Consider the following 17,486-nt stretch of genomic DNA (forward strand, 5'->3'; position numbering starts at 1 on the left):
GAGGTTCCTGGTTCCCAGCTTCGGTTCGGCGCGCACCGGCCCGTTGCGGCTCACTTGGGGAGTGAAACATCGGATGGAAGATCTTCCTCTCTGTCTCTCCTCCTCTCTGTATATCCGGCTTTCCAATAATAACAAAATCTTTAAAAAAAAAAAAAAGACAACTGGTAAAGTATGCATGTGTGTACCCTAAGCGCAGCTTGACAGGCCACTATTTGTAACTGAGAATGTTGGTGTTGTCCCATCTTTTAATCAAAGTATGGATATGTTGATTTATGGTAATGAGGCATTGTATTTGCATGAGGCCCTACCCTCCACAAGACTAGTGCCATCATTATTCTCAGCCAAAAGAACTTTCAAGTGCAGGCTGATTTCAAAACAATCTATAAACACTATGCATTATTAATCCTGCATCAAACCAAAGCATTCCTTAAAGTGTAATCTGTTTGGTAACTTGTTCTTCATAATTGTAAAGCACATTATTTTTTATAGTCCTAAAACACATTATTAAATATTGTATGAGCAGTTGCCATCAGGATGTCAGAAATACAGTATCAGGGAATTTATATGCATGTTTAGGAAAAAATAATCAAACAATGAGTTGTAGAGCAAAGGAAACTGTCTGACAATCACTTGGTAATCTATTTTCCCAAGGACTAGTGCTGTTTCAGAAAATCATGTAATTCTAAATATGTGCAATTGAAAACTAGATACTCAAATATATCAATTGGATTGCTCAATCTAAATTCTACTTTGTGTAACACAGATTTAATCTGGCTTTTATAAAGGATCATATTGTCATGTCCTGAAGAAAAATAGGTAAGGTTGTACATAAAACACAAAGTGGTGAATGACAAAAATCCTTTGCATTGTGAGATTTATTTGGTCAGCTCCACGAAAAGTCCCTTGACCCTAAAGATCAGCAACATCAGGATCACTTCAGATGTTGTCATAAGTTCATGCATTGCTGCCTTTCTCCCAACGTATTAATGTGCATCGTTAGTTTGATGTATTACATGATTTTCTATTATTGAAACCATGATATAACCTGATTGGGTAGGAAGGGAGGCGAATTGGGCTAAAGCTACTGTAACATGTAGCAAGTAATTAGTACCCCAAAATTTCAAATTCATAAATACAAACATGAATGTAGTACTTAGAAACATGGAAATGCCACATTAGGTCCAAAAGTGGTCAAACAGTTAAAACCCGTAGAATTTAGGTTAGAAATTGAGCAGATTTGCAAATTTCTAAAGAAGCACTCATAGCGAGTCATAGTTGGGTGGGTAGTATGGGTTAGTGGGGTCTGTAGTTTGGCCAAAAGAGCTCCTGGAACAACCGGGTGCTATAAAGCTTCCTGGGGGAGGGGTTTCTAGTGTGAAGCAGGTGTTCAGGGTAGCATCTGGGCATGGCAGGAGCATCAGAAAACCCAAAGAGGAAGGTTATCATAGTTCCTTTTGCAGGTCAGGTTGAGGCAGTGAATTCCATCTCCTAAATGCAGCAGCAGACTTGCTGGGAGTGCACGGAGAATGGGCCCAGTAACATGACTGGCTATCAGGAGAGCCAGGACCCTTAGCCTGATTTTCTAGCTGCCAACACAGCCTCCTTTTGCCAATGTAACTCTAAGTCAGCCTACAACAATGAAAGGATCAAGAGGACATTCACATACATACTCACACATACCTTCAACAGAAATCAGCGATTTCAGCCAACAAATTGGGCTGTGACTGAGAGAGCTCCCGGTTTTGATGAATTATTTTATGGGTCCGGAGGATCCTAGAAAGTATGTGAATCACAGAAAAGAACAATTTAGCCAATATCCAACCTTTAATTTCTCTTTACAAGATACCCCGTAAAACATACCTATTTGTGAAGAAAGCAAGCCCTCCACATACACTGTATCTGCCAAACCCTTAATCTTGGAGTTGCTAGAACTATGGAAAATACATTTCTGTTCTTTACAAGTCTAAGGTAATGTTATAGTGGCCTGAGCAGACTCAGACAAATGGTATCTCTTAGAAAGCACACGATAGCCAGCGGCCTATCATGGCATGCTCATACAGCAGAGGCAAGGAGGATCCCCGGGCTCTAACACCAGGCTGATGCCTTGCAGCTCAGCAGCAATTTTCTGTTGCTCAGATACATTTTCCCACTTTTAAATTTCAAAGGGACACTGTTAGCTTTTGTGGGAAGACTATCAAAAATAACAATGAGAGAATTTTGCTTTGTAAACTCAAATGCGACCAAATGCAATTTTAGATACTATACCAGGGCAAAAAAAGTGAACGCCACAAAAATGGCATAAAATGTTGAAAGATTTTCATACCTCCTAAAGGATGTGATCTGATTAAAATTCAATTTTTTTCCCCAAGATCTCCGAGAAACCAAGGAGGAAATGCAATGCATTGATTTTTCTATGAATAGTGGGGCTCGGTGAATCTAGCCTTTCACTTATATGCTGGGATTGGAATAATAACATGTAAGAAATAGAATTCTGTTTTATACCCGTAACCTTTGAGAACCAGTAAATTATAAGCTTGGAAAGCTATATTTTCTAATTTCTAAAATGTGTAGATAGACATGCATTCAAAAGTGCACCATGGGTCCAGAGCAGTAGCCTAGCAGTTCAAGTCCTTGCCTTGCACACACCAGGAAGTCATATGGGTACCGATTCTAATCCCGGCAGCCGTGCCTCCCAACTAGCTCCCTGGTTGTGGCCTGAGAAAGCAGTCAAGGACGGCTCAAAGCCTTGGGACCCTGCACCTGCGTGGGAGACCCGAAAGAAGCTGCTGGCTCCTGGCTTTGGATTCGCTCAGCTCTGGCCGTTGCAGCCACTTGGGGAGTGAACCAGCGGGCAGAGATCCTCTGTCTCTCCTCTGTGTTTATCTGATTTTCCAATAAAAGTCAAAAAATCTCTAAACAAATAAAAAAATAAGAAGCGCATCAATAGCAATGGAAGGGGAAACTCCTGCCTCATGACAAAGAACAGGAAATGACAATGATGAGATGTTATAGAGCCATATTGCCAAAATCCCTTTGTCACTTTGATTAATGTGCCCCCAGCACATATCTGTGTCAAGTTTCTTGGAGCTTGAATCTGCACATCACCTGGCATCCCACTCCTAGAAGTATTCAAAAACAGGCTGGGTCTACTAAAGTTTTGTCTGTTTGGGGACTGACATGAATTCTTGAGTGCCTTAGCCATGCTAACAAAGTTAACTCTATATCACAAACTTACGGGTATTAGATTTCCCACCTTTTTTTAAAACTTGGATGTGAAATGTGTGAATTTTTTAGTTTATCAGACTAATTACAATTTACATCAGTGTACATTGTACTGCAGATCTAATTAATTGATAAAATACCAGGTAGGAGAGGTTTTACCACACTAACTTCAGTCATCAATTAGAACTGGAAGGAAAACAAACAGGCAAACAAGTCTTGAGCTTCCTGAATGATTGCAGAAAGGGTATCTGAATAATAAATGTCCAGTCAGGAGATTAAGCCAAATAAATCCATAAATTGGGAAATTATCTAAATAATTCAAACTGTTCTTTCCTTGACTATACTACCAGACTGAGGATTCCCCCAGAGTTTCTCTGTTCTGCTCTAACTCATCAGATCACATCGGTTTCACCTGATGATGCAAGAGGGCCTCTCAAGGGCACATACTCTGCTTCATTATCTCAGATTCTGTGAAGAAGGTCTGAACGATGCTACGGTCTTCATGGAAGCTGAACTAAAGCGCACTTTCAAAGCATCCCTGGTGTGGCTGGGTTTGGGATATTGAGAAAGCTTCTTCCCCTCTCTTTATGGAGAAAAGTCAGGGACTGGCCACAAACAAAAGGAAGGATTCCGGGAACATAAGCAGAGCAAGAGGTGAATGTGCCCCGGATGATGGGATCACGATCAGGGAGGGGAAGGAGCAGCCACACCCGCAAGAACCACGCTTAGTATTTGTCTCCGTCGTGTCAAGAGAGCTGGAGTGAATTATATCAACTCTGTTAGGCCAGTACCTTGATCCTTCTCAGACTTCCACCAGCTTTCACATTATGTCAGAGATGAAAGGATGCTCTCAAAATCAACTAACATTTCTTTTTTTCAAACAATCATCTTCTGTCGGGGTATACAGTTTACAAGAACGTTTTGAGAAGCAGTTGATTAAAAATACACTATGAGGCATACTCTAGTGCCATTGTTCTCCTGTCACGATGTTTTTGTCATTACACTGTCTGAGTTCAGGGATCCTTTCAGGTAGCCTTGTCTAAATATCTTTGAATGTTTCTTTGACAGTAAGAGGTGGACCTTTGTGTATGTGGCTTCTGCATCCAAAGATTCAGACTGTAGATGAAAGACAAGGGGTGGGTACATCTGTACAGAACAAGTACAGATTTACCTTCATTGTCACTATTCCCTACACAATATAGTAAAACAATTATGTACCTAGTATTTTCATTGCATCGGAAGATAAATTATACTATATGAGAGGATATGTGTAGCTTCCATGCAAATACTACATACTTTTAGGTAACCTGAGCATCTGCAGATTTTGTTATGGGGTGGGTGGCAGACACCAAGGATAACTGAAACTATTTGTTTATTTATTATTGAAAGAATTTAAGTAGCAATGTCTTTTAGAAAGAAATCCCTGCTGAGCTAGAAAATTAACGTTTTGCTTTGCTTTGTTTTCTCTTTTTTGTATACCCAAGGGACTTGAAAGTTTGAATAGGTTGTCAAGGCTAATTAAATATTGTGCATGATTGCTTCCTGCAAGTTTATTTTATGGAGGCACAGTTTGGCTGTATTACATCATGAGCTGGGCCTCCACTGCAGTCCACATCTGTCCACACAATTTAAGTCCTGGAATCCAAACCCCAGGAACCTAGCCGATGTGGATAGAAGGTGGCCTTAGAGGGTGAGGACTTAAGTTGCAAGGGCTCCACACTCATACAGGGGTCTATGTGTCTCTAAAAATGCCTTGTTTTTGTAGGTTCTCTGTCTTCTGCTCCTCTGGTCTATGAGCACACAGCAAGAAGGTCCCTTCAATACCAACACCTCCATCCTCAACTTTCTAGTCTCCAAAACTTTGGAATAATAGGCTTCTTTTCTTTATGAATGTCCCAGTCTCAGTTATTATGTGACAGCAGCATAAAATGAACTAAGACGAGTCGTCATATGCCCTAATTTCCCAAAGCACCGAAAAGAGAGCTGTAGGGAAAGAGCCCATGAACTAACATTCACTACTTTGAAGATTGAAGTGAGAGCTGTCATGGCCATGAGTTAACTCCCTGGCATCTCATAAGAGCACTGGTTCAAGGCCTGGCTGCTCTACTTTGATCCAGCTCCATACTAATGACACAGCATTTTTCTGGCCTTAGAGCAAGCATACATGGGGAATACTCTTATACATTTAGGATCCTAACAAATCACACCCATCCTGATTATACCTTTCTGCATTATACTATCTTCACAATGAGACACAGATCAGCTACTTGTAGAAGATCTCTTAACATGAAATAATCATACTGTATGTGAGGTGGGGTTTAGGTCGTAAGTTAACTCTGAAGAAATTATTTCAATCACAGGCAGATTTTTCATGGTGATGTCACTTTCTGATTCACAAAAAGCAGTAAGGCAATCAACCTCAACTTAGCAAGAAATAATCAAGAAATGTGATTCTGTGTATCATAAAAATTTTTAGTGATTTGGTGGTTTATCAGTCATTTATTTCTAATTTCTCATCTTAGTAGGAATTGTATTTCTCAACTGTTTTGTGAAATGCATATTACTTTGCGTCTGACAAACCTGTTGTGTTCTCTTTGCCTCCTTGCATCTCATTTCTTTGTTGCACACATATTTTTTAAATGCATGTTCAAATGCAATAGTGTAAATAGCAGCTACATCCAATGCACAGTCATAGAATCTGCTCTTTCTTTTCAGGTTCTGTGAAATGCTTGGCTGGAGTAATATTGAGACTTCATTGCAGGTGTTCCAGGGTTTTTCAGATAGCAGTTATCATAGGCTATTACTTGATTGTTTCCATCAATCAGTTTGGTCAGGTTGAACTTAAAGTCACTTACTCTTAAACCTGAAGTTACTTGCTGTTGTGCTCTGTCTCATAGGAGTTGGCACTTGGTATCAATTGCTGAAATGTCTTCTTTGCCTCTGGCAGCAATGGAAATTAATTTGTTCTCCTTCTGCTGGCTTACTCTTGTGGAACATTATTTCTTCTTAGATCTTGACACAGGGCTCATGATGCATAACTTGTGCTCAAGGCCTTCCTCCAGCAGAGAAGTCAATCAAGTTCCTAAGGAAGAAAATGGCCCAGCAGATAGCCCAGGATTCTGTTGCAGCAGGCACAGAATACAAGCCCATGCTGTCTGACCCTTTGTCCTTTGGCTCCTACTGCCTGTTTACAGTGAGACTCCTAGTGTGGCTCTTGTGCAAACCCACACTTACATGAACAGGTTAGTACTGTTACAGTAAGAGAAGAGTTTAGGTAGACCCAGTTCCACTTTATGACTTTCTTGTTCAGCCTAGAATGAATCAATCTTTCTGTACCTCACTGACTTTGAAACAAGAATTTCAAAAACACTATGAAAATAATTGTATTTTTCCAGGCATACTAAAGTTCTTCAGAAAGTCAAAAACATGTGCATTATAAAGAATTATGCATAGGTTTCAAAGTTTCTTTATACCAAGAGAAACTTAAGATAAAAAAAATGTACTTTCAAGGCAGAGTTACAGAGAGGAGAAAACTGTTTCAGTTCCCCAAATGGCTGAAAGGGTTGGAGCTGAGCCAGGCAAAAGTCAGGAGCCTGAAGCTTCCACAAGGTTTCCCATACAAATACAGGGACCCAAGTAGTTGGAGCATATTCTGTTGTTTCTGTTGCTCCATTTCTGATCCAGTTCCCTTCTTGAAGCCCGATTTAGGTACTCCAAGGCGAGGGTCCCTCAAGGGAAATACGTAAATTGGAGGTTCTGTGCTATTCCATCGAGTTGGGATGTACACACACACACACACACACACACACTCCTAAATGGAACAGAAAATGAATGACCTCTTCCCGATCTGCTCTTACGTGCACACACACATAACCAGGGAGGATTTGGAGCTAAAGGACTGCATGGGAGCTGAAGAAGAAAGTCTTTGAAACATCTAACAGGTTGGAGTCATCATCTCCAGGCTGGAAGAGGTACCACTTATATACTTCTGAGCAACTTGCTTATCTAAATGCTTCACCAGTGAAAGCAAGAGTCATTTGCCAAAATAATGTTTATTTTTTCTAGAAAGTACTTTTACCAATGTTGTTGTTATTCTTATCAAGATGGTTTTCTCACATTTGTGCCTTTATTTCAAGAAGCCCAAGATGGTTTTTGGAAGTAGGCACACGTGTAATTGACAAGGTATAGAAAAATGTCCCAACAAATGTTCAAGGTTAACGTGATAACCCATTTCGTCATTGAGTGGATAGAAAGATGTATCTGTGGGAGGATTCACGTGATTCTAACTGTGGGTTAATGATTAGGAAAGTTTTATGAAATTTCTTAATTTCCAAGTAGCATTGCAAACATTTTTTGTCTCAAAGAATATAGAAATTGTGTTGATATATCCTAAAAGTGCCCTATTGAACCTAAGTTAACTTTTTGTTAACAAAAATTTATCAAGGTCAGAATTGTTTAGGACAATGGAGTCTGAAATTTTACAAACTCAATTACATGGGAACTTTTAGGAATGGTGATTACCTAGGCTTATTTTGGTCTGGTAGCTTTTATTTTATAATAATCATTGGCTGTGATGATTGAAGTCAGTCGACTGTCCTCAAATACGATATTAATTACAATGTTAAATTTTGAGGAAAATCTATGAAATTGTTATAAAGCCACCTTCGAACTGCTTCTCTGACAGGAGAGTATCAGTGAATGGTATTTTAGAACCACCTCTTCAGATATCTGCTGCTCAAAGACTGCATGAGCAAATGTGTAGTTTGTCTAGAATGAACAGGTACTATTAAATTTACTCTCCAACCTTAAATATCAAAAAGCCTACAGAAAATGTGTCAAATAACTACTCACACAAAAACAGGACCAAGTCAGAACTATAATTGTTGAGAGAGTGTGAGCCCCATTTACCTGGATTTTTCCCCCAAATTCCCCTCCCCCTGGATATAGTTTCTGATACGGTACAAGGAAATAAGATCCATACAGAGGGCGACATTGAAATGTCAAATATTTTGATATTTTTGGACATATTGCAAACAAAGCTATGCCATTCATTATTTTCAAAAAAAAAACTACTTGAAAACAGACCTTACAATGAAAATGAATCCCTGTAGTCCTTAAAAAACAAACCCCAAACAAAAACAAAAACCTTTAAGTCTCTGAAGTTTCATTCATATTTCACATCAAGTTTTAACTGAACAGAAACTGGATATCTGAGTGTATTAGTAGATGACACACCTCCAAAGATAATTGAATTGACCCATAAGGCCTTTCTCCCACAGGGAAGATTTTGTGTTGACATAACCCAAGTATGTTTCTTGTTACTAATTGGTCCAAAGCTGCGGTTCTGACTTGACACCTCTTTTGTGTTGGTTTAGTGAGGTTAGATTTGCAGCACAGGATACAGGCATCACCTTGGAAACACACACACACACACACACACACACACACACCCCTGATCTGCTAACGGTAATCTCATCCTGACAGTATCATCTTCTTGAACATTTTGAAGAAGTAACTATTCCTTTCACCTTCAGTCCCACACAAATGTGCAATGCAGATTCGAAAAAATACATGAATGGAAGAGGGGGAACTCACGAAAGAACAACTCAAAACAGTTGTACCATTACGCAGGCGTTTATGCGAATTCTTCCCCAACACTGAAGAGGAAGTGTTTGAGAAGGAAGTTCACATATGCTCCCACGAGGCTGGGATTCAACTCTTGTCTTCCTCCTTTAAGTTTCTCTTGGTTCTGTTGCCTACATTTTCTGACATTGATCTAGGGGACACCAGCATGTACTATGAGTGCTGCCACAAATTAGAGTATGGTGACAGAAACTTTCTTGTCTGTGCCTCCTACATGGTGCCCTCTCTTCTCCACTGCTATCCTTTGCCATATCACTTATGTGAAAATTCCAAAGGAAAACAGGAGCCCAGAATGTTTCATCAAGATGCGTGCTCAAGTTTGCTGCTCAGGAGTTAACTCCCTTTGTTATTTTACTTGTGACAATGCTGTCATAAAGGGTGGGATGGTCTCTCGACTGAGAACACAGAACTTATCCCACGTGTGATGTTTGCCTGGCAAATCAGGCATGGGAAGAGTGTCCCTGGAAGAGAATCTCTGGAGATAGGCAAGGAGGGTTGGGATGGGGGGCTCCGTTGCTATCGTGCCATCTGACTCTCCAGTATCTGAGGCAGCTCTGGTAGACAGTGGAGTGGGGCAACATATGACGACATGAAGTGGTGATGACAGAGAGTTCTCCTGAGCAGTGCTTATGGGTCTTTCTTTCACACAACCGATTCATAGTCAAGGGCTGTTTGCAAGCTGGGGCTTGTGATTTGGAAACTAGTGGAAGAACAGTTTGTTAAACTGCATTGACACTATTTTTGCAAATATGACATTTCTCTTTTCATGATCAGAGACTGAGTATAATTGTCATGAGAGCAAGGCAATGCCCTTACTCGCTCATTTATTCATTCTTCATTCATTCAGCACTACTGATTTTAAACTGGGCACTGGGAATAAAAAATGAAAAACCCAGGGCTTACCTCTGAGGACGGAAGCTCTACCTAAAATCTTATATGGCTTAGTCATTCACTGCAAAGCGACATATGTGTAAATTCATACTCCAAGTATTTATTTTTTCATTAATGTGTGAAAGCATATGTCAACCTTTGTTTTTCTTAATTTTTCAAAGGCTCAAGCATACTTTTGGCACTGTTTTAAAAACATTAAAAATGTCTAAACATAAATGCATACGGGTATATACTCTTTGACACCAATTGCAGCTCACAGAATCAGAAGTTTTGCTTCTGAGACCCAGAATGTTGATATTCATAGCAGACCCCCCAGTGTTGATATTGTCCAATTACAAATCGAGAACTGCGCTGACATCCTCTTTCTTAACATTCTCTCTTTTTGTAAGATAGAAGATAGTAAGGACTTGAAAAACAAAAGCAAAGAGATCACATCTGCCATAAAACTTCCAAGTGCAATCTTTCTAAATATGTGTTGGTGCATAAACTGATTTGTTGTGACTGATCTTATCTGTAGGGCCAATCTTCAGAACAGACATGTCGATCAAAAAGTCATTTCCTTTCGTGTGTGTTTTAACGTTCCCAGCCAGGCTTGTCACAGATGGAGGTTACCTGATTGTATTGCTGTGGCAGGCAGTTGGATGACTTCTGTAGGAGCCATACCAGACAGCCATCAAAGCAGAACTTCTCAATGGGCAAGAAAGATTATCTCCATTCCTGTTAGCTCTCTGCATGATTAAAACTTTGCTTCCCTCCATATCTATCCTTCTTAGTTTTCAAGTAGGTAAAAATAATGGAGTCTGAGAGGACCAGATGCATTTTTATTTTTATTTATTTATTTTTTTGGTGAGTGGGAGAGAGACAGAAACCCAGTACCTTGATATCTTAAAGGAACTGCAGGGAAGCCTGAGAGCTCTGAGGTTTCCAACAGGGTTCCCAGAATCCCACAGCAGCATTTCCACAAGCCAGGGCATCTTATACCACCTGTTTTTCTTATGTGTGAAAGGAAGGAAACACTAATTTCTAACATTTACTGAGTGCTTACCATGTGCCAGGTCCCCCACTGGAGCACGTGAGTGATTTAATCAGTTCTCACAATCTCTCCATCAAGGAGATCAAATAAGCCTTCCTTGCAGAGGATGAGTCTGAGGGGCAGCGAACATCTTCCTAGAGTTTTTGACAGCATGAACTCTGATAATTTTTTGAAAAGCTTCATACAGTGGCTAGTTATTATAAATGCTAAATAAAGATTGTTGTGAGTGTATTGTTATCTTATAAGAAGCCCTTTCCAACAGTCATTTAAACATCCACTGTCTCTTTGGTCCGGACCACTGGGCCAGCTAATTAATGAAGATGTTTTCTCTGGATGCATACATGGCACTCACAGCCGACACTTCAGATGAAGAATGAATCAAGCTTCTAAAGGTGGTCCAGGAGATATCACTCTTTATTTCTCCAGAATAGGAGCCCAATTCATTCCACTGGGCAGGACCAGAGAGCATACGCAGCTAAGAAGAGATCAACTAGAATATATTAGTAATTGGTCATTCTGATAATTTTAAAGGAACTTAGGATATAAGCATTGGTTGGTTTTGAAGAACTCACCCAAATTTGAGTTTTACTTGTTGGTGGGCCTCAGAGGAGTGGGGCGAGAGGTGTGGGAAAGGAACTGATGGGGAGAGAAGGAGCTGGAGTTGAATCCTCTTTCATTCCCTTCCCTAAGAGCTGTGTGGTCTTGGAAGAGCTAATACCCATGGGACCATTTTTAAGAAAGTAGGCAAAAGACCCTCCTGAAATCTCCCTGAACACACTGGCATACAGTAGGTGTTCAATTATTAAGGATGATGATCAGTTTCATTACAAAGACTGGTGACCAGTAATAATGCCTCAGACACCCTTGACAGGAATCACAGTCTATTTCACGTCTGTGGCTAGATAGGCAGCACAGAGAGACACTGCAAAGCTGTAAACTCAGGTGGGCTAGTGTGGGACTGAATAGTATAGAGAAACAACTGGTTTGAGAAGCCGTGTAATTTTTCCTGCTTCTTATTGAACCAATACGATTTAAGAATTTTAGACAGCATCAAGTAAGGGATGTATCCAATAACAACCCTGTTCCTACTATCTTCGGGTGCAGTTTCTGTTAAGGGTTTTGCCAGTGTTCTCCTGAGCTGCTACATGGAGAAAGAAACCCTTGCAGAGTGAGGCCAGGACAGAAGTCTCTTCTAGAAACTTCTGGGGATTTCAATGGGATCTTAATAGGCAAGCCTGCCTGGGTCTCCTGGAGGGGCCAGACTAGAAACCAAGGGTCCCATTCAAGGCAGCAGTGCTGTGGTGTTCACTCCAAACCCAACTCCAAATAATAAAACTGACAGGTCTAAGTGAGTCCAACTCAGGGTAACTCATGTGAACAGAAACCTAAAGTGACTTCCTAACCTTTTGGGTTTTGCAGGCTGCACGTGTCCTTTCCAATCAAGGATGAGGTCATTTGGGCAGTGAACTAGTGGTTGGAAGAATTTGGAGAGTTCTACGTTATTCAGCAGGGCAAAAAGAGACTGGAATTTAGAAGATAACCTATTTTAGTCATTTAACTTTCTTCAAATTCAACCTACCCAAGTTTCTTATCTGAGATGATTTTAAAAAGCTACTTTGTGTGACACATGGGATCCAGTTTTTCTCTTGTGCCCTGTAGTTATTTTTTCAGGGGCTAATGACCAGAGCATAAGATCTGCTATAGAAATTAAATAGCGCAGTGGTTAAAAACATCAGCTTTACTGACAGAGGTACCTTGGCTCAAATTTCAATGCTGTCCCTTCATAATGACCTCAGAGAGGCCAGTTCTTCCACTTTGAGTATCAGGGTTTTCATCTAGGCAATGGAGATAATGCCTTCTTTGTGGGTTATGGCAAGGGCTAGTTTAGAATATATGAGCTGTAATAGACATTTTACTTAGGAGCTACTATTGTTTGTTGCAAATCATCTTTTTTTCCAAACGTTTTAGCCTTCGCCACAATCTCCTATTTTCATAACTGAAAATGAAAGGCTCGGTGCAAAATAAGAGAAAAATTCTCTTTTGCAAAAACTTTCTATTGGGGCAAACATTTTATCAAACCACATGGCTTTCAGGTTTTCATGGTTATGAAAAGTGGGTGTGTTAACTTACTGTTGGTTTAATTCTGTGTTGTTACCTCGACTGAGCATTAACTAACAGGGTTAACACAGTTCAGGTATTTACCAGTGTCAAAGAGATTTTCTCCAACTGAGGAAGTCATGCTATGTAACATCTCTTGCTAAGTACAGGATATCCATAGTGTAGAAATACCAGTGCTCAGATGAGGCAAATCTGGAGAAATACATACATATATATATAAGTGTGTGTGTGTCTATTCACTCTGCTATAATATAGTGAAATTATTTTATATAGTTTTATCTTTTATTATTATTTTTTGGAAATTTATTTGAATAGCAGGGAAAGATCTCTCATCCACTGGCTTACTTTCCAAATCCCCTCACTAGCTGGAGGCTGGGGCAGGTTGAAGCCAATAGCTCAGTCCAGCTGTGTCGTGTAAGTGGCAGGGGTTCAATGACTTCAGCCATAACCCCCTCATATGCATGTTAACAGGAAGCTGGAATGGGAGCAGAGCTGGACTCAAACCCAGGAACTTCCATATGGGATAGCTGCATCCCAAAGGCATCTCAACAGTGAACCAAAAACTTGCTCCTCTCATTCTTTAAAGGTAGTTGATAATGTTACACTTCCCTTCAAACTTTAGTTCCTTGTTCATAGTAAACTTAAATCAATCTGTCCAGCTGAGGTATCAAAAACAAAAACAAAATCAAACAAAGTAACCTCTCTAATTAGCTTTAAGAAGAGCCAGGTGTGAGTGTGTGTATGTTGGTATGGGCCAGTAAGAAAACCAATTGGTGGGATACAGGATAACTCATCACATTCAAGAAGGCAGATGACCAGGACAAGAGGCGGAAGTCAGGCCCCCTCAACCGTGGAAGGTTCCCGAGAGCTCCAGTAACTGTTACCAGTGAGTCCTGCTGCCTGAGAGGGAAGGGCTGAAGAGAAAAACTGTTCACGGATTCCAAAATTTTTCACCCCCAAATTAACATATTTTATTTCTGCATCCACATTTTGAAATATCCTTGTACAATTTGGCAGCCTAGAGGAATTTACCCCATGAATAAAAGCATGCTGTTACAATACTTAGAATGGTAGCAGCCAGAAGTGTGGCCTTCAGTACAAATTCATCATAATACATGTTTTGAGTTGGAGTGGAAAAAATATGTCATTATCTAGAATAACAAAAAAATTCATAAAAAATAATCTATTTTCCAACTTTTCCAAATTCATAGGTCACCATGTTATGCACACTGAATATTAACGTAACATTCAAATTAGTAATATAAAACTCATTAAATGAAAAATCGTCATTTGAAAGATTAATTTATGCACACCTAATGCAATGGCTATTTTGGTGTCCACTTTTAATAGCAGCAGCAATAAAAACTTTGGCAATACTGTTAATATATTGAAGGTTATAGCTAGTTAATATTTAATACAGCCCCAAACATTTTAATATTCCCCCATTAATATTTTACCTGATAGTTTTCTCTCATATAATCAATTTAATATTTTAATTGGTCTTCAATATGGAGAAATGGGATAGTAACTTAAGCTTAAGATATAAAATTATACCTAAAAGCTAAAGAATAAGTTAAAATATGTAAACCCCTCAGGAAATGGAAAATTACTCTACTCTAAAATGTATGCCATAAATTTTATATTAAATGAACATTAAATCACAGATGTTTCTTCTTTTGAATTTTAATATTCAACAATTATCTGTCTCCTTAATATCCTTTGGCATTAAATTTAATTGACCCTGGTTCTCTCAATTAGAAGCACTTGTATTATTTATGGCCTTTATATGAATTATCTTTATCAGGCTACAGAGCTTCGGGCCTTCTGTCATGCCCCCACCTTCAAATCCCGGGCCTTCACAACCGTTTTAGGACAACAAAGCTTCTACTCCTCGGGGTGTTGCAAAACGGGAGAATACATAATCTCTGTACCTTCTTGTACATTTTGTCATAAAACTAAGAATTCTAAATGACACATTTTTTTTTAGCTATTCCTGGATATAAAATCTAAGTACTTTTATTTAGGATAAAGGTGTTTTAACTGCCAGGCTAAACACCTGCCGTGCGGTCTTGAATTTTAATGATGAAGAGAAATAATACACACATTTAAAAAAAACCCGCAGATATGATATTCATTGTAGATGAGAAATGAAGATAATTTGAAGATGATGAGACTTGGCATTTATAAAAATTAGTTCCATCGGTCTGATAAGTGAGGTATAAAGAAAAGAGAATGATTACCCATAATTCAAACTGATCAATTGAGTAGAGCCTGATGCCATTAGATAGGAGAAGGAAGACTTTGGGAAGTGCCAATTTTATGAGAAAACTCAAGAGCTCTAATTTGGCCGTATGAAGTTCCAGGTTTACTAGATAGGCCGATGGATATGTAAGTAGGCACCTGTGTACCTCAGTGCCCAGCGAGAAGGGGCGGTCCCCAACAAATGCACTCAGTGGGTAGAGTACTCCAGGCATCCTCACCAAGTGAAAATCACATTTCAATGACTCTATAAATTAGAATAGATAACATTCTATACCCCTGACTGGAATGCTTTTCAGGTATTTTTACCCTGTTTGCCAATAGGAAACTAAGGATCAAAGGAAAACGCACTCAGATTCTTAAGCTTTCCACTGAATCTTGTTTTACATCATAACCCTTTAAGACCAACTGTCTTGTGGAAGCAGCGAAGCAGAATGCAGGGCAGCATAGACGCTGGAGCAGGATTACCTGGGTTTAAATCCTTGTTTTTCCATTACATTTGATACTCTAGACAAAAACAGTCTTGGCCTCAACCCCCTCATCCAAACAAAAGAGGGGTTGAGAGCATCTATATCCTAAAGGTTCTCGCGAGAACTGAATGAGATAAGCACGTCAAGCAGCCTGGATGTCAACCAGCAGCTGACACATGTTTGTTGAGTGAAAGTTTTAAAAACCTTTTTCAGACCCTGGAGTTTCAAAGGAAGCACACTCACACCTGCGTGCTGCTTAACTTTCTCTATGACAACATTTTCCTGTTGGGGATTTTCCTTGTTCACTTTCCAAAGGTCCCCAAGGCACACAACCACTTACAGGTCAGCCAATGCAGACTGGACACACCTAGCGAGAGTCAGGAACCACGGTGAGGGCTCCACGACCTCTGAGCAGGAACAAAGTTCACAAACAATCGGAAGTGAGGCACTGCTTCCATTTCTGAGTCATTCCAGGACTTTCAGACTGAGGATGGGGACAGGGGAACTCACTGGCTTTTTCAGTTTGACAGAGCTGTGTTCAAATTCAGACCTAATCTTCACTATCTACTTCACAGGCAAGCTAATGTAACGTTCTTAACCTAACACAGAGCACCATACACACACACAGAGGTTTCAAAGGGTCTATGGACAATTATATTAAAAAACAAGTCCACTCTGCCTGAAAACAGTACAATCTATACAAATGGGGGAATGCTTTCAAAAAAGCAAATGCATATGACAGAAAAACTTATACATGGATTTCAAACAATTTTGCACCAAAATAAATTCATTTTTAATTCTGTTTTACATGAACTTGTTGAAGAACATGCATACACACACACTTTCATATGCCGATTCACAATCCAATAAATTAACAAACCGTTCTTCTCCTTGGGTAAGTAGCGGATTGTGTGTAGTTTGGATGTTCAGAAACTGGCAATCAGATACACAGACTTGCTGCACTAAGCCTGTCTTTTATAAGCTTTTATTGACCAGACTTCTGGCTTGGATTTTTGTTTGGATTTTGAGAAACTGAGAACATCCAGACAGTTCCTTTGGCAATTTTGGGAAACATACAAGGGAGAAGATGTGACTGCTTTCAGCCTCTTCAGACAAAGTAGATACATGACCATGAAAGCAGAGTGACTAAGCCAATAGCCCTTCCCAGGAACAGTGTTCCAGAAACCAAGCTCGGAAGAGAGGTTTATCACAGGCTGACCCACCACTGACTCTGAAGGAGGAACTGACTCCGCAAACAGCTGAAGTCAAAATCATCCTCTTCATTTCCTGCTAGGCTTTCCCAACACCTCCCACTAGCAATCCCATAGGACACAACAGTCAGAGTTACTGCCCTGGGCTTGTTTTATTCCAGATAAAAGCCAAGTCTGCAGGAAAAGCTATTTGTGTCTTTTAAATTCAGCTTCTTCTTCCTAAATAAGACAGCATTTTAAAAAAGTGTTCACAGCAACTAATTGATTCCACATGCATGTTGTGGTTTTATCTTGGTACATAAGGAGCAAGGAAGAGAGTAGGATTAGCATCACTCATTATAACATGTGTTTTTTTTGCGATTATCTAGTGACATGAGCTATATGTACTTTGGTGGTGCCAACCAGAGAGGAATATGCATGATATTCCATATTTTGTAGGAAGAAAAGACAGGAGAGGCCACAGAGATTAAGTGATTTCCCAGGGTCACAAAGTTGTTTAGGAACACATTCAGATCAAAAACCTATTTATGGCCATAAATACTGGGCTATGTATCTTTGCCATGCATTCTCAGTATTGACGTAAACACAAATCTGCATAGATATACCCCAGAAAATTACTGTTGCTGTGCTGCATGAACT

The 17,486-nt window shown here is 39.7% G+C and overlaps 1 long non-coding RNA gene across 1 annotated transcript in view; it reads right to left on the minus strand.

Moving 5' to 3' along the window:
• Positions 1–12,995: 12,995 nt before the first annotated feature.
• LOC131482787 (uncharacterized) overlaps positions 12,996–17,486 on the minus strand; it is a 251,261-nt gene continuing 246,770 nt past the window's right edge. The window contains exon 3 of the long non-coding RNA XR_009247282.1: positions 12,996–13,099. This is a non-coding gene — a long non-coding RNA (uncharacterized LOC131482787). The remainder of the gene's footprint in view (positions 13,100–17,486) is intronic.

This window comes from Ochotona princeps, chromosome 20 (assembly GCF_030435755.1).
Source record: "Ochotona princeps isolate mOchPri1 chromosome 20, mOchPri1.hap1, whole genome shotgun sequence".
Classification (NCBI taxonomy): Eukaryota; Metazoa; Chordata; class Mammalia; order Lagomorpha; family Ochotonidae; genus Ochotona; species Ochotona princeps.